At 42.7% G+C, this 26,799-nt stretch overlaps 1 non-coding gene across 1 annotated transcript; it reads right to left on the reverse strand.

Moving 5' to 3' along the window:
- Positions 1-13,710: 13,710 nt before the first annotated feature.
- On the reverse strand, positions 13,711-13,794 carry TRNAM-CAU (transfer RNA methionine (anticodon CAU)). The gene is given in 2 exon segments: positions 13,711-13,746; positions 13,757-13,794. It is a non-coding gene; the product is annotated as a tRNA-Met (tRNA).
- Positions 13,795-26,799: the final 13,005 nt, after the last annotated feature.

Genomic DNA, 26,799 nt, shown 5'->3' on the forward strand with positions numbered 1-26,799 from the left:
AGCACAATTGTCATATTCAATCAATTAGGCACAAACTAACGAGTCACAACCCATAAGCTACAAAGCATCAATGGAAAACGGTCATCTCATGATATCATTGCAATAGACCAAGCACAATTTCCATATTCAATCGACCAGGCACAAAGTAGTGTCCCATAAGACATCCATCATTGATGGAATAAAAAGGATCAATCAACATTGACCATGAAAAAAAATACATCTCTCTGTCTCTCGTCTCACCATCACAAATGGAATCTCTCTCTCTCTCTCTCTCTCTCCCCCCCCCCCCCCCCCCCCCCCCCCCCCCCAAAGTGCCACCCTCTAGATTTTTCCCTTGGGAGACATGTGAGCATCTTTGTAGATTCTTACAAATGGAAGGACCTCAAGTAGGGGTAAGGTAGGTCCGGACCCTATTCTTTTTAAAGATGACCCTCACAAGACCCCTTTGTTTCAAAGAGAAGGGAAAGATTAAGAGAAAACAAAATGTGTTTCTCTGTCTTGATCTTTCCACGTGTGGGAAGAGATTGGGTCCTAGTGTATGTCTCTCTCTCTCTCTCTCTCTCTCTCTCTCTCTCTCTCTCTCTCTCTCTCTCTCTCTCAATGTTGTAGGTGTGCTGGCACAACCAAAGGGTCCCTCTCTCTCTCTCTCTCTCTCTCTCTCTCTCACACACACACACACACACACACACACACATGCATGTTTGCAGACGGCAAAAGAGGCGGTTTATGTGTTGCACTTGACACATCCTTGCATGGTTGTGACGAGAGTAGCAATGAGAGAATCAGTATCCCTTGGACTGACAGACATCGAGAGGGGAAGGGGGGGCGGGAAGGGGGGGGGGGGGGTGCAAAGGGCATCGTATTGTGCACTAGGTTGTCTCTCTCCCACATCATCTCCTTCTGTGGGTTGTGCGCAATATTGGGATATCTTTGTCCTACCTAATATATAGCAGATGTTGTATGTTGTACAAGCGTGGGGGGAGGAGAGCTGCTTCAATTGCAGATATGGAGATGGTTAGCACTGGGGGTGGGGGGGCATCACAAGACTAATGTTATCTCTATGTCAATTCAATAGGGCATGGTGAAGGGCATGTTGGGTTGAGGTTGATTGACAAGAATTTTTGGAGATGCTCTGTCTTCTAGAGCAAAAGTGAGTGGAATAGCAAAAGTGGACTTCCTAACGTGGAAATAAAGAGAGATGGTGGTGGATTTTTTGCATGACAAGTGCAATGTGCATTGCATCAACTCAATGAGGTGATTCCTTGTCACTATCTCACATCGTTTCAACTAGGGGGGATTTAGGGGCACAGAGCGGCTTTGATATCAGCCGTTCGATCGCCCGGTGAACTAGGGGGTGAACTCAGGATGACTTGGGGACAAAAATAATAGTCAGAATTCACCCCTAGTTCACCTCAAACTCACCCTTAAGTCACCCGTCTCGTAGGGTGTGGGTTGAACCCGAGACCTCCCAGTAGCCACACAAATTTCCTACCATTGTGCTAGCGCATGTTGTTGTCCATGTTGGCATGGCAAGCAATCACACCCTAGTTTACCAGGCTGTGGTTCACCTCGAGTTCACCCCTAGTTCACTTGGCCCTACTTCACCCCTAATTCACCCTTAGTTCACTGATCTAATGGCTGCGATAAAAGCCGCTTTGCCTCCCCCAAATTTGGGCCCTAGGTTCCCTCTAAGCCATACCCCCGTATCATATAGTGATGAGGTGAGCGGTGCAAGGCTATTTTGCCCATGCACCTAGAGTCTCTTGATGAGGGGTGCAAAGCTAGGCTACATGCACATGGAGTTTTTATGAGGAATGCAAGGCAATGACACATGCGCACTCTCTCTCTCTCTCTCTCTCTCTCTCTCTCTCTCTGCTTTGTGTCCAACCCCACAATACCTCTATAGTTTGTTGCTAAGAGAGCATGTTCCTACAATGAGGGAGGGGTAGGAGCATGTGGTGAGCAGCGTTCCAAGAGCTTTGCAAGGCATTGTTGTAGAGGAGATGGTGATAACGAGATCATGGGGCCAAGAGCATGTATGTGCAATGGGAGCACGATAGGAACGTGTGGTGATCAAGCGTTGGGAACGTGAGAAGCTTTTTCTACTTTTCTTGAGAGCCATAGAGCAAATGGATAAGGGCAGGAGGGAGATATTGTTCATGTGCACAAGGAATAGGGACAAACAACAACTTGAAGTTTCACCAAGTCAAGGAGAGGGAATCTTGAGGCTGAATTGATCGTGGACACATACTAGCTTTTGTTTTGAAAGATTCATCAAAGTTGAGAACCTCACTTTAGTAGTGCGCCTTCTGTGGGCCTCCTCTATCTTCAGACCTCCTCCAACCATGACATTTAATTTTGATTGGGGGGGGGGGGGGGGGGGGGGGGGGGGGCATATTGGAGAACTGAGAGAGAGAGAGAGAGAGAGAGAGAGAGAGAGAGAGAGAGAGAGAGAGAGAGAGAGAGAGAGAGAGAGAGCTAGTTGTTGGGACTCGGGAGAGAATTAACCCCTCTTGCCCTTTCTCTTCATTCCTTCCTTCATCGCTCCTCGCCTATTGTGCCTTATAGCATTCCCTTAGAGATTTCCCTCCACTCCTTGTCATCACACGACAGCCTGCAGCCCACAACCTCCACTCATAGCCTTCAAGTATACAACACATGGAGACTCGTAGCCCCAACCTCAGCTCATAGACTATGACTCACCAACACATGGAAACCCATAGTCCTTCCATGGCCTTGACACTTCTTGCCTCATGATTTCCTTCTAGTGCTCCTTTGTTCTCGCATTAGGACAAGGAGGCTCATGCAAATTGGAGTCGTGGCTTGTCCAAAACTGCTGAGAGTGGGGGGAGAGAGAGAGTCCTCGTAGGTTCTACTTGAACTTTAAAAAAAAATAATTGGGTGCCTTATTATATTTACTTCAAAATGTGGATCTCAAACCCCCCCAAAAATCAATCCGCGTCGCCGTGGATTGATTTGAGGGGCTTGTGGCCCATTCAGAGTATTTGGTAAATGGCAGAGGTGGACAGGGTTGTGAAGCGGGCAGGGTTGTCAGGGTAGTCAATATATTTTAGGGCACAGATGGAGAAAGGAAGCGATGCCAACAATGCGCATCTGTTGGGAGATCTGGGGAGGGTATGTGTGTTGTGTGTGTGTGTTTGTATGCACGCACATGTTTTTTGCTTGTGACACACGGACCAAGGAACAGAGGTCGTGTGCAACATTCTATAGAACAGGGGAGGCAGTACTGTTGTTCTCTCTCTCTCTCTCTCTCTCTCTCTCTCTCTCTCACACACACACACACACACACACACACACACACACACACACACACACACACACACACACACACACACACACACACATAAATCGTGTCCTGAATTGTGATGAACATCGAGCAAGCAAGCAAGCACTAGCAGTAAGGTCTCATTGAAACTATTTCCTTGCAGCCATGTCAACTAGCAGTAGTAGTGGTTGTGTTTAGCTTGATGGTTTTGGGAGTGCGGCCGCTCATTTATGATTCCATGCTTGTTGCAGCTCATGCAGCCGAATCTGAGACACGATCACTAAGCTGATCGGACATAGCCTTCTTTGATTCCTCCTACAATATACATTGAAAGTGGAGTTCTTGAGTGCTATAGTAAAGTCACGTAGAGTTGAAACTAATCCAAATAGACCCCTCCAAATCAGTACACGGCGCCGCATCTTGGTTTTGCGGTTCTTCATATCCTACTTGGTGGACCTCACAAGACATGTGTGTGTGTGTGTGTGTGTGTGTGTGTGTGTGTGTGTGTGTGTGTGTGAGAGAGAGAGAGAGAGAGAGAGAGAGAGAGAGAGAGAGAGAGAGAGAGAGAGAGAGAGAGAGAGAGAGAGAGAGAGAGAGAGAGAGAGAGAGAGAGGAAGAAGAAGAAGAAAAAGAACAAGAGTTTTAACATCATAGGAAACTATCCCAAGAGAGAGACAATTTCATCATAGTACCGCAAAGATATGAGGATGGTAGCTTCCAAGAAGGTGGTTCTCAAACTCATGCTCTTGGTCCTTCTGACCGTGGTGTGCACACCATCTGCCAAGGCCATCGTAGGAAGAAATAGTAGAAACCCCTCCAAATCAAGACGCAACACCACATTTTGATTTGGGGTTTTTTCATATTCTCAAAAGGATGTGCAAGAAACGGTTGACTTGGCAGACCTTAGTACAGACCCTAAACTAGACTAGCCTCCTAGCCCCCTCCTTTCATCTACCTCCCACCCTCCTTGTAACGAGGCTATAGGTTTGTGCTTGTATCTCATCATCAACCTCCATTTGCATCTTTACTCAAATGTATATGTCTAGCCCCATTGGTTGTCCATGATTTTCTCTATTGGAGATCGCATTTGGTATGCTATGGCATTGTTTTTGAAGCTTGAAGAGAGGAAGAGAGAGAGAGAGAGAGAGAGAGAGAGAGAGAGAGAGAGAGAGAGAGAGAGAGAGAGAGAGAGAGAGAGAGATATTTTGGTATGCAATCTGCATAATGATTTGGGGTTTTTTCAAATTCTCAAAAGGCCTTGCAAGAAACCTTTGACTTAGCGAACCTTGGTGCACTTATCTGAGAGAGAAATGTCAAGGCTAGCAAGCATTGCAAAATATATTTAGTCTCCCGATAAATATACATGCAGGAAAAGTAGCCAATGACTTTGCCCCAGTTGGCCATGGAATCTAAAAAACTTAATCAACCCGTTTGATACCCACATCTATATCCTTGCATTATACATGATGGGTGGTTGTGGAAGAAAAGGTTGCATGAAACTAAATATTTAGAGATGCAAGGAACTTCCTTTCATGAGGGAGGCATGCCTAGAGAGTACTCACATAAGAAGGCACACAAATGAGCATGACATACCTTTGGCCATGAGTGCTCTGGCAGACACAATTCTGAAAATCTTAGAATCATAGAACACACTATGTATTAATGTGGGATATATACACAAAGATGGCTTTATTTATGATAAAAAGAGTCAGAGAGTTCTCTGTACAATAGATATTTGGGGAATATTCACCATACAAAAATGTTTTAATTTGCAATGAGAGAGAGAGAGAGAGAGAGAGAGAGATACAACGACCACCTATAGTCAAGCAAAGGTAATGGAGATGTTCATTTAGCTGGTGAAAGAATGAACATAAGACCCACATCTTAAGTGTAGATGAGCTAATATTATTGAAGTATCGATAGGAGGGGCACCGACTCCATTGACTCCGGCCTCTTGAAAAGCGATCAAGAGTGCCACTCACCAATATCAAGAGTCCATGTTTCACGAGTGTAGTTACTCTCAATATATTTCATATTCAAAATTGATCAAGAGTATTGATAGGAGGGGGCACCGACTCCATTGACTTCCACCTCCTCAAAAGCAATCAAGAGTCTATGTTTAAGAGTGTATTTACTCTTAATAAAGAAATATATTGTGGAAGGTGATATACTATAGGCAATCATTTTCATCATCTTTCAATGGTACCTATGAAAATGGTAGCTTAATTTTTGTAATTCCTGCTTACATTCAAGCAAAACTATCACATGACCAAGGGAAATAACAAAACAATAATTTGCTCAAAGAAAACACTTCACATTCTTTGATCTATATGATCACAACATTCTTCACCAAAATGGAAGCTATACAATTGCAACAAAAAACTTTCTAGCAATTTCACCAAAATGGAAGCTATACAACCGCAAAAAACATTCTAGAAACTCTAGAAACTTCAGTAGTATAATGCAGAGATAGTGTAGTTGAAGAAAGTGTTTGCTAACTTTATGAAACCTCACATGAAATTAACTTATCAAAATGTACCAAGAGTTGACAATGAAATGTATGCTATCTCTTTGCCTGGCTTTTTTTGCTCAATTTTTGGTTTGCTCAACAAATCTTGCTTGGTCTTTGCAATTACTCACCATGGGAAGGGGAGCTAGTTAAGGCCAAATGAAAAAAAAAAATCATTGTGATGCTACATTTGGATGGACCCAACAATGAGTTAGCATCATAATTTCTCTATCTGCATGATGAGAGCAAGGGTTGAGCGGGAACATAATTGCAACAATAGTCGTGTGAAGCTAGGGCTATGCCAAGACCGGCACAGGGCGACATAACATCACAAGCGGGGATGATATTTGTAGCCTTCAAGTTAGCCTAGGCGGGAATGATCTGAACAATAGAGGGCAGGGCATGGTGGAAACCATGAACACATTGCAGGTTCTAATATGGGTGTACCGACTACAATAGGTTGAAGGGACGATGGTCGTGGCTAAGCGTGAGTAGCAATGGTAGCATGCACATCAAGCAGTGATCGTTGGAAAAATGCTAGTTGGTTGGTCATTCAAGTTGTGATTGAAGACAACAACCTTTATACGTTTGTGCGGGTTGCAAGGGCATGCAATGGGCGGATGAATACCACAGTTGGACGGATTTGGTAGCAGGTGATGGAAGATTTGGGAAGCACAGAAGTGGGTGTAGGTAGGGAGTTAGGTGAGGATGCAAGTGGGTAGCTATCAATGTTGAGGTTGTTGGTAGCAATAAGCAACAAGTGAGGCTATGGCATCAAGCGAGGGGACAACAGCTACAAGGACACAGAAGGGCATGTGTGTTGGGCAAGAGAGCTCCTTGAAGAAATTCCAAATATGAGGTGAGGTTGTGACTTGAATTTTCGAGGGTGATGAAGAGTTGACACGAGGACTAAAGCAAAGAGGGATACACTTGGCACTTGAAACTTCCCCTTCACCTTCTATCGTGATGTGTTACTTTCCTTTTCATGGGCCTCAATTCTGACATTAACAAGTTGACTTTGATGCTTCATCTTTTCATTGAAACACCCCAAACCATTACAGTTTTATGTCCTTTGAAGCTCTATAAAAAACTAGGGAGAGAAAGGGAAAAAAGAACCCCTTATCACCTAATCTAAATGCAATTAATTGTACAAAAGATAAATGATTGGTAGCTAAATTCTCATACCATTGACGATGATGAAGAGGATCAAAAGATAAGACTAGGAGGTGCTTTTTTGAGGCTCTGATACCACTTGTAGAGATTAGGTTAGTGTGGATGGGTGTTAGTAGCATTCATAGATAATCAACACAATGTTGTTAATCGCAAGATTAATGAAAAGATGGACTCGATATGCATTAGATTAAAAAATGAATAATGTACATGGGGCTTTTATAGCCCAAAGTTATGTTACTAAAGGATAGAGATCATGTACCTTCTTTAGTGTGGTCTTTGTAGACTTCATTTAATAGAGTCTTCATGGATCATGCATGTATGCTTCATAAAAGTGAATGGTCATCATGTCATTGAGAGAGACGGTGTTCCCATAGCACTCTATGGCTAGGGAAATCGTAACAAACTCCCCCTTGAGCTAGTCATAGATAATCTAAGTTGATTCATCTATGGTTTGTGATGGCATACTAGGAGTCATCTAGAGTCATAGCACTCTATGGCTAGGAAATCCTAATAAGCTCCCCCTTGAACTAGTCATGGATACTCTAAGTTGATTCGTCCAGGGTTTTTGATGGCATACAGATACATTATACGTGGTTCAATTTTATTCATCACCCTATGGTTCACAAGGTGGCCATTTAGTCATACCTAGGTTCAATTATAGAGTACATCATAATCATAAGGGGTAAAGATCATGCGTCATAGTAGTGTTCTTCATGATTGATTCCTGTTTGTGTGTTTTTCATGTCACCCATGCTCTTCATCATCTTCATGTATTTGCATTGTTTGTGCTTGACATGTACTTCATGTTTGAATGCGAGTGCATGAATATTCATGCTCTCTCCATATTGGAGTGCAAAGAGCTTCGTTCTCATTTTTATTTTGATGCAAGGCCTAAGTAAAATTCTTAATGTAGAGAGACTCTCTGTTATGGCAATGTCTAACCCAGTACAAAGGATATGTGCAAACACAAACATGGTTGATAAGAGAGATTCTCCCCCTTGAAGTAGGAGTATCGAAGTAATGACTTATTGGTGGTCCTTGAAGATCAAAGCCTTGAATCTCATAAGAATGGCTTAAGGCAAGGAGTATATACCTTTTGGCATATAAAAGGAACCCTTTAGCAAGTGAATTGAGGAAGTTTGGCCACTCTCAAAGCTGTGGAATGTGGGAACCCCTTTTTTTGCACTTAAGAGTGGTTTGAGATGGAAAAGGTCTTAATAAGACCGGGTAGACTCACTATGGAAGGAGAGCTAGTCAAGGCCAAATGAAAAAAAATTCATTGTGATGCTACCTTTGGATGGACCTGACAATGGTTAGCACTAGAATGGATCTATCTGCACGATGAGGCCAAGGTTGAGAGGGGAACACAATTGCAACAATAGTCGTGTGAAGCTAGCGCTATTCCAAGACTGCATGGCGGCAAAGCAACACAAGCAGGGATGAGATTTGTAGCCTTTAGGTCAACCTAAGCGAGAATGATCCGAACAATAGAGGGTAGGGCATGGTGGAAACCATGAAACACATTGCAGGTTCTAATATGGGCGTACTAGCTGCGACATGTCGAAGGGCCTTGACTAAGCATGAGTAGAAATGGTAGCATGCACAGCTAGTAGTGATCGTTGGCAGACTGTAAACTGGCCGGTGATTTGAGTTGTGATTGAAGACAACAACCTTTACATGTTTGTGCGGGTAGCAAGGGCATGCAATGGGCGGATGAATACCACAGCTGGCCGATTTGGTAGCAGGTGATGGAAGATTTGGGAAGCACAGAGGTGGGTATAGGTGGGAGTTCGGTGAGGATCAAGTGGGTAGCTATCAATGTTGAGATCGTTGGTAGCAACAATAAGCATCGAGTAAGGCTATGGCATCAAGCGGGGGGCAACAGCTATGAGCACATAGGAGGGCATGTGTGTTGGGGGAGAGAGCGCCTTGAAGAAAATGCCAAATTTGAGATGAGGTTGTGCCTTGAATTTTTTGAGGGCGATGAAGAGATGGCACGAGGACTAAAGCTGAGAGCGATAGGCTTGTCGCTTGAAACTTTCCCTTCATCTTCTATCATGAAATGTTACTTCCCTTTCATGGGCAATATGGATGTTGAAGTAAAATGACAATGCATTAGATTAAAAAATGAATAATAAAAAATGAATAATATACATGGTGCTTTTATATCCCAAAGCTATGCTGCTAAAGGATAGAAAACATGGAGCTTCTTTAGTGTGGGTCTTTGTAGACTTCATTTAATGAGTCTTCATGGATCATGCATGTATGCTTCGTAATGGCCATCATGTCATTGAGAGAGACGATGCTCCCATAGCACTCTATGGCTAGGGAAATTCAAATAATATATATAAAAGAGAGGGGATAGAGGAAGAGAGAGAGAGAAGAGAGAAAAATGAAGGAGAGGGAGAAGAAGAAAAGGGGAATGAGAGAGATAAGGCGAGATGCGCACACACACACAACACACACACAGACAGAGGGAGAGGGAGAAAGAAAAAATCTCTCTCCAAAGCTCGCTCCAAAAGCTTTTGTTGCGATCCTTTTTTGTTAAATATGAAATTTAAAGAAAAAGAGAAAAAACTCTCGCTCCAAGCTAGAAGAACAAAGCCATCAAGCTCTTGTGTGAAAAGACAGATCGTGTGAGGTAAGCTACAAATCACTACAAAACAAGATGGGAATACTCAATGATATACCAAAGACTAACCTCATAGAAGCCTTGGAGTCAGACTGAGAATAGACCAAAAGAAATGACACCCTACTTTCTTTTTCACACCGCAATGTTTACTTCACCATCACATATATCTTGAAACTCGAACCTTTGAAGCATCCATTTTCAAAAGATTCACAAGATGACTATTGCACTTGTTAAGTGCATGTGCATGCTTCAACACAACCTCGCATTTGCAACATGCTAAATTTTTGCAAGCTCCTCCTCATTTTCTTCCTAGCCTAGTTCATCAAATGATCCAAGCACCATCAATAGGTCTTGAAAAGAAAAGCTTTGAACCATCGGTCTTCAATAGATTCGAAGGACAATTAGGGCTCCAATCGTGGAAAAAAATAAAAATCCTTTCAAAACATCTTAAGTGTATAAGTGTGGGTTGAGTTGAGGAATTGAAAAGACACATGAAGGTAGAAGGTCGATTGACTTTTTGTGTCCATAGAAAATTTAACTACCTTGCACCAAGGACGAGAACTTCTCTTCCTTGTCCTACTATCCGAACGTAATCTTTATGAATTGACTTCTTTAATTTCTATAATGCCATACTTTATGATCCCCCCCCCTGGCTTGTGGGTCTCTAGTTTTTGGCAGTTGGTTTCCTTTTTCAACTTTTTCTTATCTAAAATCACAAAAGTGAGTGTATATATATATTACGAAACCAAAAAAGTTACATAAGAAGCTTGCTCGTTTCGAGCCATGGCATCAACCGGCAGTCTTGCTATAATGAACGAATACATCAGCTTACAAAGGGAACCGCCTTGAAGCCAACCGACACAAAGGAGAACTTACACATGCTTGGGGTTGCCATCCAAAAAGCGAGCCTTGCAATAGTCCACCCTTGACTGCCAAATTAGAGCCAAAGTGCCATATTCGCTAACAAGATACATAGCTTCACATTGTCTTCTTCTTTCTTTTAGGCAACCCAATAGTGTTGGTCGCTGGACCCATAACACTTACTGCATGGCCAATTAGGTCTAACTTCTAGGTATGCACTTCATTTGTAGTAGTGTCAAGATGGGGGATTCAGCAGGCCCCTAAGATTGCACGGTTGTATCGACAAGCGACTCAAGCTGATCCTAATTTCCAATTGTGGGGCCCTCAAGCTTATCCTGCATCTCCTCTATGTTTAGATCTCTAGCTCCTTGCTTGACTTGCCTTTTCAAACTTCTAAAGTTGCTGCCAAACATAGATGTCTGGCATTGTTGTCTCTTACCTGTATATTTGATTTAGGTCGACTCTGAGGTGCATAGCAAAAGAAAGCCAAAATTACATATGAGGGGGGGGGGGGGGTGGGGGGGGGGGGGGGGGGGGGGGGGGGGGGGGGGGGGGGGGAGAGAGAGAGAGAGAGGAGAGAGAGAGAGAGAGAGAGAGAGAGGAAGAAGTGAAGAGAGAGACTGTAGATTCTATTTTTGTGATTAAAGAGTGGTTAGAGCCTTGTCCCACCTAGTGTAAGGGGGGGGGGGGGGGGGGGGGGGGGGGGGGGGGGGGGGGGGGGGGGGGGGGGGGGGCACAGATTGAGCTTATATCATGCCCCACAAGCTCGCTACATGGTCACAGCGAGAGGGGAGATAAGTGAAGCAAGAGACTATAGATTTTGACTTTGTGGCTTAGATTGGTAAGACCCCCATCCCGCCTAGTGCAACGGAAGGGTTACAGAACAAGCTTCTGTAATGCATCACAAGCTCGCTACACAGTCATAGTGAGAGGAATCTTGCACCATTTGTGAATGGTAGCCTTTTCATTAGCATTGTCTTATTTTTTTGTAGCAACAATGCGCTCACGTATTCAATCATGTTTTTCCATTTTGAGTTCATCTACTGGCAGGTTCCTCTATTTATTCATTCGTCCCAAGATTCCTTAGAATCCAACCTTACCTTAGCAACTCATACCCCTCAATAGAGGGTTGCCCTCTAAAATGGGATTGGGGAGTCGAACACAGGCGTGCAAGAGCTACGACGCATTGTGAACTGTTGTAGACCACAACCATAGTCCCGCTCAGATGTCAAAGACGTGCATATTAAATTTAGAAAAATCCCCCCCCCCCCCCCCCCCCCCCCCCCCCCCCCCCCCCCCCCCCCCCCCCCCCCCCCCCCCCCCCCCTTCGCCTCGCAAAGCTTGCGCCACTTTTGCAGCTCAGCCTCTGCGCGCCTCCTCTCCGTCTGCTCATCACCCTCACCTTCTGGGCGGCCCCTGCTCCTCTGTCCGCGAGCTCGCCCACACACCCTCCTGGTCTGACTACCGAGTCGCTCGACAAAGTCCCTATTCCACCCTCGTCCGTATCTGATTTGCTTCCTTATAATTTTTTATTTGATTTGCTTGGGTATCCCCTACTACGGATGGTCTATAAAATTTGGGTTTCTTAAGTATTTTTGCGGGAGTTGCAACGGCTATACCTAGCCGTCTGTAGGATGACACTCAGTATCTGACATTGGAGAAGTCGACAACATGGAGAAGTGTCACAACTCATTGGAAAATAAACAAGCAAGTAGTCTACATACTTGCATCGCTTTTCAGATGCCATCTTTTCCTTTTGCCTCCTTAAGTACCAATAGACAATTTGGAAGATCATCTCATGTCTGAACCACTGTCATATCCGCCTTAGATTAATGGGGTTTAACGAAAGACAAGTTTTAAACGGTTTGCGTTTTGTATTTAAATAGTATAATGTAGATTCAAAACAACAAAGTGAACCACCCTCTTAGTTCACTATTCGCAGTATATGTTTGAGTCATTCTAATGTAGTCGTTGCGTCAGAACTTATGAACTAAGAACTCATCACTACAATAAAACCTACATTGTCTAAAGTTATCTCTGCTTCTCTTTAAGTTTAATTTATCTCCTGCATCTTTTGTATTTGTGTTAACCCCTGTGTTGTGTGTCACAAAAAGGACATATATTCACAACACTGGATGTTTCGACTACACAAACACAACTCCAACTCGACAACATTGCAAGGTCCATTATTTGCATCCAATTCCCCATGCCTATGCATTTGCTTGGTCCACACATAAAGCCTATGGGGCAAGGCACAACTTCCGTTTGTTATAATTTTTGGAGAGACCAGAATGCCAACTCTCGACCATACTTTTGTATGACACTTCTGCATGACGTGCACTGTATGTTTAGCATTTTCACTTTGTGCTTAATTGCAAGGCAAAATGTTTTAACTATTTACATTGCTTTTATGGAGCTTGACATAAACATTGGCTTCAATAAAAAATCACCTATACACAATTACCAGGTCAGTAAGCGCTTCATTTCTTATTACAATCCATCGATGCTTTATGTATTTTCCACCAAGCAGGAGTTCTCATACATCTAGTGATATGCTTCTAACTTATATAGAGTTTTCATATTAGTAATGTGTTCTTTAAATATCTTCAATTTCATGTCTCAATTTCATGTTTGTTTAATTGTATAATGTACTCTTTTTTTCTTCATGTCTATAAGCATAGCTTTTCCGATAACATTCATTTCCCATGGAGATTCCTATTCACACGTACCAACTTGAGGCTGATATCCTGCACTTGTTACAAAAGAGAAGCCACTTTTGAACTCCTCCCGTCGTGCCTCACACTAGTCGACACCCTAGACCAACAACGCGAACACTCACGTTGTGAAACTCCATGCTTGCAATTTTTAAATTTTTTAAAGCCTAAACGCTGCCACCTGCGAACACTCACATTGTGAAACTCCATGCTTGCAATTTTTAAATTTTTTAAAGCCTAAACGCTGCCACCTGCGAACACTCACATTGTGAAACTCCATGCTTGCAATTTTTAATTTTTTTAAAGCCTACACGCTGCCACCACCCTTGCTTTGTTACCCTTCTGATGGACGCCTGACGGACGTGCTTTCGACGAGGCTGCGAAGATCCCAAGGATTCATGTGAGGATCGTCGAAGATTCTGCTTCATTTTACGTTTTAAAATGGGTAGATCGATTCTTTTTCTTTTGGGCGAAGACGAGCAGCGTCCGATCTAAGAGAAGTTAGCAGATAGCACAAAACCACTGTGTGCAGCGATGGGGTGAGAGAGGCTCGAACTCTCGACCTCAGGATACCTCAGAGCTATGAGACCTACGCGCTACCCAACTGCGCCACCACCCCAGATGTATGATTATTATTTACACATTTACTTAGTCTACCGGGGAAGCAGCAGCCTCTCCTAGCGTGAAACTCAGTCCCATGAGTTTTACGCCGTCACGTTTAGCTGGACGAAGGGAACTAGGGTTAGCCACTTTCCTATAGGGAGGTGTGTTTTCCATCATAGGCCTTCTCCTTCGTAGAGGGTGGGTCGCACTATCCAACGGCTGAGAAAGATGGTGTCTTTTTCCTAAACCTCAGCAACATGATTGTGCATCAGCCTAGGGTAAAGGGGCCAATAAAAAACCGGCCCCCTTTGATGGGACCCGTGGATTGCCTAAAATAAAGCCGTTTTGCTCCAAGTTTGAGACACAATCAAGCGGGTGTTGGGTTGGTTAGGGCAAGCGACGATTGAATGCATGCCGTTGGATCTCGAGTTCAAGCCTTGGTGGCTCATTGGCTCAACTTACGCCCCATGGCGTCTCCCTATTCATGGAGTTTTTTATTACACATGGAATTTTGTTCCATCTCGTGCGTCCTGCAGCCTTCAGTGTTCGGGACATCGCTTCTAGCTCAGCTTTTGATTGCACCCTCCCAAGCTGAAAACAATGCATCAGACTGGTCGCAATTCATCGCCTTTCTTAGGTGGCCTTAAGTTGGGTGTTTTACCCTACCATCGTCTTAGCATGCCTCTCAACCATGAGGATTCACGCTAGCCACCTCTTAGCCTCCTCCAATCAGCTTAAAAGATCGTATATTCTGGTTGATTCAAACAAGCAAGTATATGTAGCTCTCATTTTACCTCATTTCTGTGGCCATCTTGATATGTGGTCCCATCGTGAAGGGCTCGCTCCCACAAAGACAATTTAATAGCGCACATCCGCAAGATAATTTAATGGCGCACATGTGAGAGCTATCCAAATAATCAACGATCACCTCTTTCACTCTGCCTAGAAAAGAGGTAAAGCATTGGACAGTATGCATTTGGCACGAGGATCTTTCCTCCCTCTAAGCCTGGCTAGAGCTGCTACCAATTGTTCTATTTGGACACTTATCCTTTGTGCGTCTTACCTCAATAAAACCAAAGCTTTTTTTTTTTGGGTGTGCTTTCTCGTACTGCTACTGCTTCTACAATTTGTGCTAGCTTTCTCTCTTGACATGCGTAGTTTCTTCGACCACCTTGCCTCGTTGCTCAAGTCTCTCCCCTTTAATCCACTCTAGACTTCTTCCTTTTGAATCATGACCCTTTTTTACCTTTCTTGCACGATGTGAACCACCAAGTGCACTATGATGCTCAATTGGCTGAAGGGGCTCTACACAGAGAAAAACACTAGAGTGGCCAAGACCTCTTGACTGGGCAAGAACTCACATCAAAACATAATTTGAAATGTGCCCAATTGGTGAAAGCACATGCAAGACTCATCCACCACTTGTAAGCCTTCTCCACAAACTATGGGCCAATCATTACAGGTCCATCCACCTCCTACAAATGTCGTACCACATGTAAATTGGACCGTTTTGTCAAAAACATAGTAACCATGTTTTCATATGTGTTCCTTTTCCTCATAGTTAGAAGTAGATGACTTTAGGCCTTGCACACTTTGGAGCTTCTCACTATTAAATGATTGCAGGACGCGAGTATATTCATTTCCCTTAGCAATGCATCTATGTGGCTCTGTGTGAGGCTTGGAGTAAGCGTCTATGTCTTCAATCTACCATCATGGTGGGAAAGACCTGCTATAGCATCAAGTAGGAGAGGAATGTGACATAGACTGTTTGTTATGTTATTATGTCCCTCTCATATGCGACAACATTCTTGAAAAGATTGAAGTTAGCCTCTACATCTGTAATCTACTATCATGGTGGGAAGAGCTGCTATAGCATCAAGTTGGACAGAAATATGACATAGCATGGTTGCTATGCTACTCACCCCCTCTAATGTGCAACGGCATGCTTGAAAGGCTTTTGAGCATCTTCCTTAGTGCCATACTCCTCAAATTCTCCTAAAAATTCCTCATCCTTATCGTTTTGGGGATATGGGCATCCCTTGAATTCATGGGATGCATATCAACATCCTCAAGCTCTATGGCTTAAGTCTAGCAAGAAAAAAAACGGTGCCAATGTTAGTGGGTCGTGGCGACAAACGTCTGTAGCATAGCTATCTGGCACTAACAGAAGTGACTCGGATGGGGCACGGAGAATTTTTGAGGTTGTCAATCTCAAGAAGTGAACCTAACAAGAAAACATGCTAACTCAACAAGAAAATCACCACTCAATGATCAAGAAAATCTGCTAATGTCCTTTCTCACTGCTCTAAGTCATCACACCATTTCAACACTCGAACAGACTCGAAATGCAACAAAACTTTAGGAGGAGGTCTAGGACACCTAGGGGCACTATCATAACAAGTCTAGTCGCAATTCGACAAGGTACCAAAATCTCGATCCATCATGAAAAAGGTCCCGAAAACTGCAACAGAACATACCAGAGATGTCGCCCTATTGTCTAAGAACACTCTCCTATGGTCAAAACGTGAAGATTGGGCTCACGTGTAGTCATGAACCTCAACAAAACTGACAATGCTTACACTTGAATGAAAGAGCAAAGAGAGAGGAACACAATGCAAGTTTTGGATTGAAAATGGATTACCCAATCATTAAAAAAGTTGATTACAAGTTGGAGCAGCTTTTTAGCTTAAACATACATTTTTCAACACTCCTTCTTCTCCAAAATATAAGCCTCTCCTTCACATTAAAGTTATTGATATTTATACCTAGGGCTTTCTAAATGGCCAGTGGCCGACTCACATGGACCTGTACAATCATCATGAAAGAATTACATCTCAAGGAATTGACATGCTACTCTGGAATCAGGATTTACACAAAGTATCACTACACTAGCTCGAACAAACAATAGAGTACAAATGTGATGTTCGGCTACATATCCGGCCAGGTGGGCACCTATTCGGTCAATTTGCTAACATTCCCCCCTTCCTAGCTTGTGTCATCCCTTGACACGACCATGTGTAGTCTTGTCATTAGGGTTGTCTTCAACTTTGTCTTCTTGGTTGGCCATTAGCTTTGGAAGTGCTTTGTTGTGGATGACGTTGCTCCCCCCTTCTTTGAGTGGTTCATATCTTTTGTGTTCTTTTTTATGCATAATTGGATTTCAATTGTCGAGGTAACTTTTCATTTTGTTGTGCATTTTTCTTTTTGTTGCCACTTTTTGTCGTGAAGAGTTCTTTTGATGTGACTGCCTTTGGCGTTGACTTGCAATACTTCACTAGCTTCAACACTGTGGAGCTCCTTATGTTTTGTTTTAAGAGCTCGCTTGTTGAAGTTGTCATTGTTTGTCCCTTGTATCTATATGTTTGATGAAGCTTGGTTGTTGTCCTTGAATGTAAGATGTTCTCTTGATAAGTATGTTAGGATTTGCAGCTATAGATCCAAGTCGTCGATGATTGATTTGGGTAGCCATTTCCTTATTGGTGGTGTAGAAGTAATATATAAAAGAAGATGATGTGTTTCTAGATTAGAATCAAAACCTGGATGACCAAAGTGAAAAAACCCGGTGGAAAAAGTGCTTTTGGTATACGCTCTTATTAGAGTTGAGCATTTGGACTTGAAGTATCTGTCATGCAAGGTGAGTGCTTGGGAGAAACAAGGAAAGAGTGCCTAATGCAAGTGCCAATTATGAGACACTCTATATGCATATGAAAAACTTATCAAACAAAAGCATGCAATGTAAGAGATGGAGTTGATGGGTGCTTCAAGGAATAGATGTAGCACATGCGACATCAAAGGACATCGCAATAGCTTCCACGTTTCCAAGAGGGGTTTTTGTTGTAGAAGCTTCTCCACTCACACCTCACTGTGCTCAGTGCGTGAGTGTCTTTTGGACTTCCTCCTCCACTTCACCAAACATAAATTACATAGACCTCGACTCTTATGCCCCACCTATACCAACATGAGCAACACAATGTAATTATGCTCAACTCTTCTAGCTGAACCAGTATCTAGAATAGCTAAGAGGCTTAGACCACATAGAATATTACTTGAAGCTTTTTGACTAACACCTTGTTCATTTGGTGTCTTAGTTGCCCGACTCTGACTGTTATGCCATGTATGTTTAATGGCTACTTGGACTTACATGTTCAAGGTGAGAAATCCAATTCCATAACTTTTGGAGATTTAGGCCTCTCTCCTTGTGTTGGTCTATTGATGCCACCATTTTGTCTAGTAGGTTGGCATACTTTGGCTCCTCTTGACTTGCTTGTCGTATGTTGACACTGCTTTGTGAAACAAGTCATTCAGCTCTTGTAGAAACTAATGTGTCCTTTGCGTTATTTCCCATGAGAAGCGATTGTTGATATGTGTAGGTTCTTTGTGATTGATTTTTCACGAGCGATTTTGGAACCCACCTTGTCATTGATCCGTGTGTGATCGTCCTTTGCATTTTCTCCTTTTGCTCGATGACTTGATGGACACTAGGCTTCGATAGCCAAACCTGATAATTTTTGTTTTAGAAGCCTTGACTTTGGAGTAGACGACGAGGTATCCATCTAGAGATTATAGCAGCCTTGGTTGCAATTGGGTTTTAGTGGCTCTTGGTTGTCATTGGTTGCCTTTGGGTAAAAGCTTGTGTTGCATGATTTCTCTTGGTTGTTCTAGATCGAAGTATAACTTTTGGTAGCCATATTAAAGTGTTACCTTCATAAAATCCTTGTGATTTGAGTAGCTTGACTGGAATCATCCGGTGCTTCACCTATCTTTCTTGGGTAGCTTGACTAGCGTTTGACTTTGGTACCCAAACTTGTCACATTGTTTGCTTGTTTGATCTTTTTTTTTTTGCCTCTTGTGGTTGTTCTTTCTCCTGGTTAAGTTGTTTGTCTTTCGTTGATAGCTCAGATTGCTCTTTGTAGAACTTGTTTCTTGAGGTGAGTAGATTCAGGCTCCCAAACTTTAATGTTTCCTTGGAAGTATCCTTGAGCAGTGATTGACTCATTTGATGCTACCCACCATATCACCTTTTATTGTTGAGGTTGAACCCATGCTTGATGTATCCAAACTGGGTCTTGGACTTTGATGTGCTCTTTGGATACCAACACTTGGTTGATTCTCTTTGACTTCTTTTGGAGGCTTTGCTACAATGGAAACTTGGGTTGATAAACTTTTTGCTTTGGTTTCCATTGCATTGTCGACAGTGTGGCTCTTAATGTAGAGACTACACGGGAAGTTTTATGGAGGTTATTGAAGGTAAAGTTGTCTTTTGAGGTTGATTGAATTCAGTGGTTGCTTTAGCTTTACCTTTCTCCGTGACGGTTGGCAATTTCTTCTCCACATGGATTTAAACAGCTTCATGAACTCTTACTCTTGTCGTTGTTAAAGTGTTTCGTTGTTGTCAAAAGAACATATTTCTTGAGCTTTCTATCAAGACCATACTCTCTTTGATGTGATGGAAGTCAATTATGTAAAATGTATCCTTAAACTCTCCAATACTCAATTTGAGTATGGATTCTACCACTCCAAAGCTAGGAATTGTCATTTTAGAACTTGTGTACAACTATCTCCTCTAGCTCAGTGATTGGTGGCTTTTCCATCATTATCCATGTGCCATAAGACATAAGATTATTTGTCGCATAAGGATTTATCACAGATGAACATGTGTTTTTAAGTCCTGTTTTTCCACATATGCTAAATTTGATCGTTGTAGGAGACAACTGATCTTCTGTCATATCCTTGTTCTTTTTTTTATCTTGCATGTGTTGAACACTTGACGTTGAACTTGGAAACTTCGCTCCTTCATCTGCTTTCATTTGCGTTCTTTCTGGAGTCGACTTATTTGGAACAAATTTTGTTGATTCTTCGAGTATGTCAATGATGACAAAGTCTCGTGGTTGCTTTGTTTCCTTCACTTGAACTTTGGCATCATGTTCCAAGACATAACCATCATTCTCACCTTTTGTGTTTTCACACTCACAAACCTCGTTAGCTTCCTTCAACACCTTCATCGTAAATAAGGGAGTTATGTGATAGCCACTTAAAAATTCATCTTTCGCATTGTTCCCTAAATCGTCGCTCCTCAAATCTTGGTATTCATTAGCTTCAGAGAGGTTTTTAGTTTCTTGGATCGTAAAAATCATTAGAAAGGGTCTTATATCGTAGCCATTTTTGTTGCAAAATGTGGTGTTGGTCACCTCATTTATGCAGACATCAAGAGTTGCCAGTATTTGATCCTATCCAAAGGGTTCAAATAACTCCTCTAGAAATGGTTCCTTAATGTAAGCTTCATATTCTAATGAATGCTCTAGGATGCAATCTTCCTTTCTAAGACTTCCGCACTCCGAAGCTCCACACATCAAAATATACGCTTTGCTTTGTAACCAATCAAATACCTCCTTTTCCTGTTCAATTGTGGAGTTTAATTCTTTTCCTGGAGTTCACTCTACATCTCTATAACTATGATCTTTGACACTAATTTTTGTAGTGACCTCTTTCTGTCTCAAGTAGATAAATTCATAGCCTCAGTCTTGTACCATTTTGACCAGACACATGAATGGTCTACCCAATATGCAAAGTTTCTTCTCTTGTCAAAATTCATTATGGCAAAGGTGTGCTCATACACAATTCCACACAAGGATACAATGATTTGTTCAAACAATCCTATTGGTCTCTCCATGTATCTGTCCGCAAATTGCAGTTTCATTCAAGTTTTCCTAAGAGCAAGCTTTCCCCATTTTTCCCATAATTCCCGCCCCACTATCTAATATCGCAACGCATTTACTCCTTTGTACTCGAGTGGTAAGGTTGTGTTTTCTTCCTCTCCTTCACAGTAATCATCCACCTTATTTACAGGTACTGGTTCTGATTGTGGTTTCTTAGGCGAAGTTTCATCCATGTTTTCATCTGCAAGTTGATCATGTGAAGGGATTTTTAACCCCATATTTTCCAGGTGTTTGCCCATTTGGCCCATAGATGCGGTCTAATTTTTAGAAACTCTACGAGTGTAACATTTAATGGCCTAACATCTTATGTGTAGCGGAAATTAACATGAACATAGTGGGCATTTCATTAGAATAGATTCCTAATGAGAATTACAAGAGTGCTTGGGTGGAGAGAGCAACAAAAAGCATAACACCTAGTTAGATAGCATCGACAATACTTTCAAAAGAGAGAGAAATTAAGCTATTGACAACAATTGAGGACCGGATTTGCATGGAGCCGGTCCCCCCTCCAAAAGGATTTGTATTATGGATTCTCCCATCAAGAGAGACATTGTACAATACAATTCTTTGCGTTCCTTCAAGACTAGCTAGTGCAATGAAGATGGAAGATTCATGCACCAAGCAAAACACTTAATCAAACACAACTTGAATTATCCCCGTTCTCAGACCCAAGACCTCACACACCTTCGAAGATGGTGAGAGCTAGCAGGGTATGAGAGTAGATTGAGAGGAAGAAGGAGTATCTTACGAGAAAGATGTACATCTCCTCACATGATCACTCATATTAGCATAGCTTAGCTTAGTAATTAGCTTGGTAGAGGAGATGAGCATGAATTGAAGCTTGGCTCTTGGTTGGATTTGCATCCACATGCCAAGAGAGTGTTGATGTAGGCTTCTATCTCACAAGCTTGGAGTAGGTGATGAGCTCTCCATTAAAGCTTGGTAGGAGATAGAGTATTCTTCCTTCACACATGGTCAAGTGAGAGTGTGTGTGTGTCAATGCCAAGCAAAAATCAGCCCCCCTCTCTCTCTTGGGCGAGCCCTTGTTGCTAATTTGGTCCGGCTTTTGCCTCATTGGACCTCCCCAAGTCAAGCCAATGGGTATTAAGCAGCATAAGTGATAGCCTTCTGACATGTGTCCCCCTTTCCCCTTTTGTGAGAGCTTTAGGTAATTAAATAATTAAACTAAACTCTCATTGGACCCTTTTGCCTCCTGGCCAATAGAAATCAGGCAAGCCATGGGGCTTCTGAATGCTCATTGGACCCTTTGGGAGACTGCCCAATACTCTTCTAGGAGACTTAATTCTCATTGGTTTCTTTTATTAAATGTTTTTAAATTAATTAAACTACATTTACTTTAGCTTAATTCTCATTGGTCCACTTCAAGGGTCTTCCAATAGGAATTGGGCACACCTTGTGGGCATCTGGCCTAGGGAGCTGACATGTGTCCCTCATTCCCTTTGTGTAAAGGGAGCCTGTGTGTGTGTGTGTGTGTGTGTGGCTTTCTCTCTCATCCCCTACCTTTAGGGCTCGCCCCCTCCCATGTAGGGATGTGCAAAGACTTTTAGGGCACACACAAAGCATCGAATTTTCCCTAGGGTTGACCTTTGGACACAACCTTTGAATTTTGGAACCTTAGCATTTTGGAAGTCTTAATGGGCTGAACCTTAGGGTCTTTTTAGCCCATTGTTGCACATGGCTCTTTTGCAGATGTCCCCCCCTTTGGATCCCTATTTTCCCTCCTTTGGATCCCTACTGTGGCCGGTCTGCTAGCTTAACCAATATTCTAGCTTTTTCTCCCCTGGCCTTCCCCACATTAAATGATCAGTTTAATATGAGAAAATCATTTAGGAGAATTAGATATTGATTATTATGACATTACCTCTCTCTTGAAATCATAGTCATCCTCGACTATGGTGTAGCGAAGATAAAGCATGTTCATGAGTCCTTTTCTTAGCGGGTAGAGGATCCCTATGTTACCCTACGACATCATTCCATAATGGATGACTAGTCCATTTGGTGCTTGAGAGCCTGAGACTACCGCAAGCATGTCTGCACATTAGTCCTATCAATCTTCCATAGTAGAGTGACGAGCTCTACTTGGTGTTTGGGAGACGTCGTCTCCGCAAACTTGATCTAAGCATGCATACTACTTCATTTTTGTGCACAAATAAAGAAATAGAGAGTCTTATAAGACAAAAATTTTGTTCATTTTTAACATTTGTACATTTGCTTACTCTTGGGAAGCATTGTAAGCATTGACAAGGTTTAGGTTATCCTTTAATTGTATGCCTTGCATCCATCTAGCATCTTCAAAAGGATAATTCTTAAACTTAATAAGATATCGTCGGATAGTCTTACCACCTCTTAGTACCTTGTCTTCATGTCAGAGAATGGACTCGGGCTGCAGCACCTCTTCTTGGTCCTCGATCTCCGGTGGGTCTTCAATAGTTGGTTCTTGAGGTGGCTCTCCTTTGTAAGGCTTTAATAGGCTCACATGAAAAGCATTGTGTATGAGCCAATGATTGGGCAACTTAAGTTGATAGGCCATCTCATTGATTGGCCTAAGAATCTGGAAGGGACCATAGTACCTTTTTGCTAGTTTAGCATAGTACTTTTGGTGGCCCGTCTTTCTTTTGCACTAATAGCACAGGTGAGCAAAATGGAGATGAGCTAGGCCTAACCATGCCCTTCTCAAATAACTCATGCACTTGCCGCATAATCTCCTCTTGTTGAGCTTGAGAAACTCTATAAGGAGGTTTATTAGGCGGTGAACTTCCTGGAAGAAGTTCAATTGCATGGTCATCATTACCTCGTTTAGGAGGTAGCTCACAAGGGATGTCGTCAATAAAAACATCTTGAAACCCCTTGAGAAAATTGGATAACTCTAATTCCTTTTGGTTGCTTTTATTTTCGTTTGTTAAAGCATTAGGTTCATTTTGAGAATGTTTAACAAAAATCATGTACACGGAAATAGAGCTCTTTATTGACTTGTTGAAAGCTGGTGTATGTACAATGGGGATGGTGTTACCCATTTCCTTAGCATCTATATACATGTCTTTTTCCCTGAACTTAAAGGAGATTCTCCTTTCAGGAAATTTAACATCGACAGCTAGGCGGTCAAACCATGGTGCCCCTAGGATTACATCCTCATGCTTGAGAGGAGAGATAAAGAAGTCCTCTTTGTCCACATAGCCTTGGACATGAAGCCTCAATTTCCCAATTAAGGGAGTGACTGAAGCTTCTTGCCCCTTGAAGGCATTGTCTGCGGGTAGGACATCTCCCATCTCGTAGGATTGTATGCCTAGCTTGGTGGCTAACTCCATAGATATAAAATTGTGAGTAGAACCAGGGTCAAAGAGAATAAAAGCATCATGTTCTCTTACCTTTCCCCAAGCATGGCATAGAGGAGATCCTTTGTGGTGAGTTTGGTGAGTCTCCTCCTCTTGGATTTCAACCAAGGAAGCTCTAGGAGGATCTTAGCGGTTGTTCTTTTGGGGACAAGCGCGGTACGCATGCCCTTGTTCGCCGCACTTGAAACACCGGTTATCCTTACGATAACGCTCAAGCTCTTCAGGAGAGAGTTTATTCTTACCTTTTTAAACTCCCTTCTCCTTAGCTTTGTTGGAGTTGCCCTTAGGAGACTTTTGGACATTGTCCTTCCCCTTAGGCTCATTGGAACCCTTGTTTTCCGGGGGCTTATTATTTCTTTTTGCCCCCGTTTGGAAATTGATTCGAGAGGCGACCATAGTGTGGTGTATTACCGCCGATATGGTACGTGGTCTTTGGGAGTTGACATACTCCGCCATTTCTTCGGTCAAGCCCGCACAAAATTGTTGCTTTTGCTCTCCAAAATCCAACCTTTTGAAGACAGTGGCTTTGAGTTGTAAGTCCCAAAACTTGTCTACATATTTGTGGATGGATTCATTGGGAGAGAGCTTAAAGCTTCACCATTCGGTGAGTACTTTGTCTTTGGCATCCGTGGCCAAAAATTGCTTCATAATGGAAGCTCTTAAAGCTTTCCATGTTCGTGGAGCTTCACCATTGGCTCGTAGGCTAGACCACCATTGTCTAGCGGACTTTTGAAAGTGCATAGCTACATGGCGTAGCTTAGAGGACTCCGTGAAGCCCTCATCTCCAAACGCCACATCGAATTGCTGGATAAAGGCCAAGACTTTGTTCGTAGCACCAAAGGTACCATCATAGGTAAGGAAAGAGATGCTCTTCCCTCCCTCTTTGAATTTCTTCAATTTGGACGACCTCTTCCATGCAGCATAGGATTTCCTATGGCCTTTTCTTTTTGATGGTTCAAAAGTTGCACCATCACTTTCTTCAGAAGGTGAAGAATTTGAAGAAGGTGGAGAAGAGGGTGACCTCTTTCTCGCCTTTTTCTTGTCTTGATCTTTTTCATCTTCACCATAGTTTTCATAAGAGGAAGAGGATGAAGAAGATGGAGAAGAGGGTGTCCTCTTTCTCACCTTTTTCTTCTCTTGCTTTTTATCATCCCTCTTTGAATTGTGGTGAGGAGAAGAATACGATGGTCTTCTCCACTTTGGTGGTGATGGAGAGCGTTTAGCCCGCCGTCTTCGTGGAGCCATCTCCGCCGAGGTGGCGGGAGACTCGCTTCTTTCTCGTTCCTTCGGTGGAGGCTCTTGAGTTCTCCTTTGGGAAGGAGATGCATCATCAAGAAGTAAATTCTTGAGCCCTTCATATGGATTCTCTTCTTCTTCCCGAATCGGAGAGAGACCTCTTTTGGTAGTCTCACAAGGAGGCTTCCTAGGTGTTCTCTCGTCATGGTGATGAGCTTGGAGAATCCCGTGAGCACGGAGCTGCCGTTGCACTTCACTTTGGAGAGATGGATTGCCCATGGCTTGTTGAAGCCTAGAAACAAGATAGTTAACAAGCATTGAAGCATCATTAGTAGCTTGCTCATGAGCAAAATCAAAGTTATCAACATTAATTTCACTCTCTTTACTATTGTCAGCCATTCTAACAACTTTTAGGTGTAAACTTTTTAGGTGTACTTTGGCACTTCAAGCCCTAGTTTCTACTCCTCTTTACCCCTTTAGAAAAAGCACTCAAGCTACTGTACCCGCGGCTCGAATACCATTAATTGCAAGGAATAGAAGAGAGGGTCTTTCGACACCAAAACAGCACCGGCTCTTGTCAAGCTTCTAATAGCTCAATAGTGGTTAAGCCGTAGGCAAGCCCCGTAGGACTCCACTATTAATACCATAGCTCTCGACGGTGATGCCCCGTTAACTACACAAAGGTAGGCGCATTGCATGGCTGAAAAATCCCTATTCTACTTACTCACAGGCAATTAATAATACCAACCATTTGTAGCTAGCTTGAGGACCTCCCTTCTTGAGTAAGAAAAGAGAAACCTTGAGCTCTGATACCAATGTAACATTTAATGGCCTAACATCTTATGTGTGGCGGAAATTAACATGAACATAGTGGGCATTTCATTAGAATAGATTCCTAATGAGAATTACAAGAGTGCTTGGGTGGAGAGAGCAACAAAAAGCATAACACCTAGTTAGATAGCATCGATCATACTTTCAAAAGAGAGAGAAATTAAGCTATTGACAACAATTGAGGACCGGATTTGCATGGAGCCGGTCCCCCCTCCAAAAGGCTTTGTATTATGGTTTCTCCCATCAAGAGAGACATTGTACAATACAATTCTTTGTGTTCCTTCAAGACTAGCTAGTGCAATGAAGATGGAAGCTTCATGCACCAAGCAAAACACTTAATCAAACACAACTTGAATTATCCCCGTTCTCAGACCCAAGACCTCACACACCTTCGAAGATGGTGAGAGCTAGCAGGGTATGAGAGTAGATTGAGAGGAAGAAGGAGTATCTTACGAGAAAGATGTACATCTCCTCACATGATCACTCATATTAGCATAGCTTAGCTTAGTAATTAGCTTGGTAGAGGAGATGAGCATGCATTGAAGCTTGGCTCTTGGTTGGATTTGCATCCACATGCCAAGAGAGTGTTGATGTAGGCTTCTATCTCACAAGCTTGGAGTAGGTGATGAGCTCTCCATTAAAGCTTGGTAGGAGATAGAGTATTCTTCCTTCACACATGGTCAAGTGAGAGTGTGTGTGTGTCAATGCCAAGCAAAAATCAGCCCCCCTCTCTCTCTTGGGCGAGCCCTTGTTGCTAATTTGGTCCGGCTTTTGCCTCATTGGACCTCCCCAAGTCAAGCCAATGGGTATTAAGCAGCATAAGTGATAGCCTTCTGACATGTGTCCCCCTTTCCCCTTTTGTGAGAGCTTTAGGTAATTAAATAA

This window comes from Adiantum capillus-veneris, unplaced genomic scaffold (genome assembly GCF_014529385.1).
Source record: "Adiantum capillus-veneris isolate H3 unplaced genomic scaffold, ASM1452938v2 Hic_scaffold_955, whole genome shotgun sequence".
NCBI classification, from domain to species: domain Eukaryota; kingdom Viridiplantae; phylum Streptophyta; class Polypodiopsida; order Polypodiales; family Pteridaceae; genus Adiantum; species Adiantum capillus-veneris.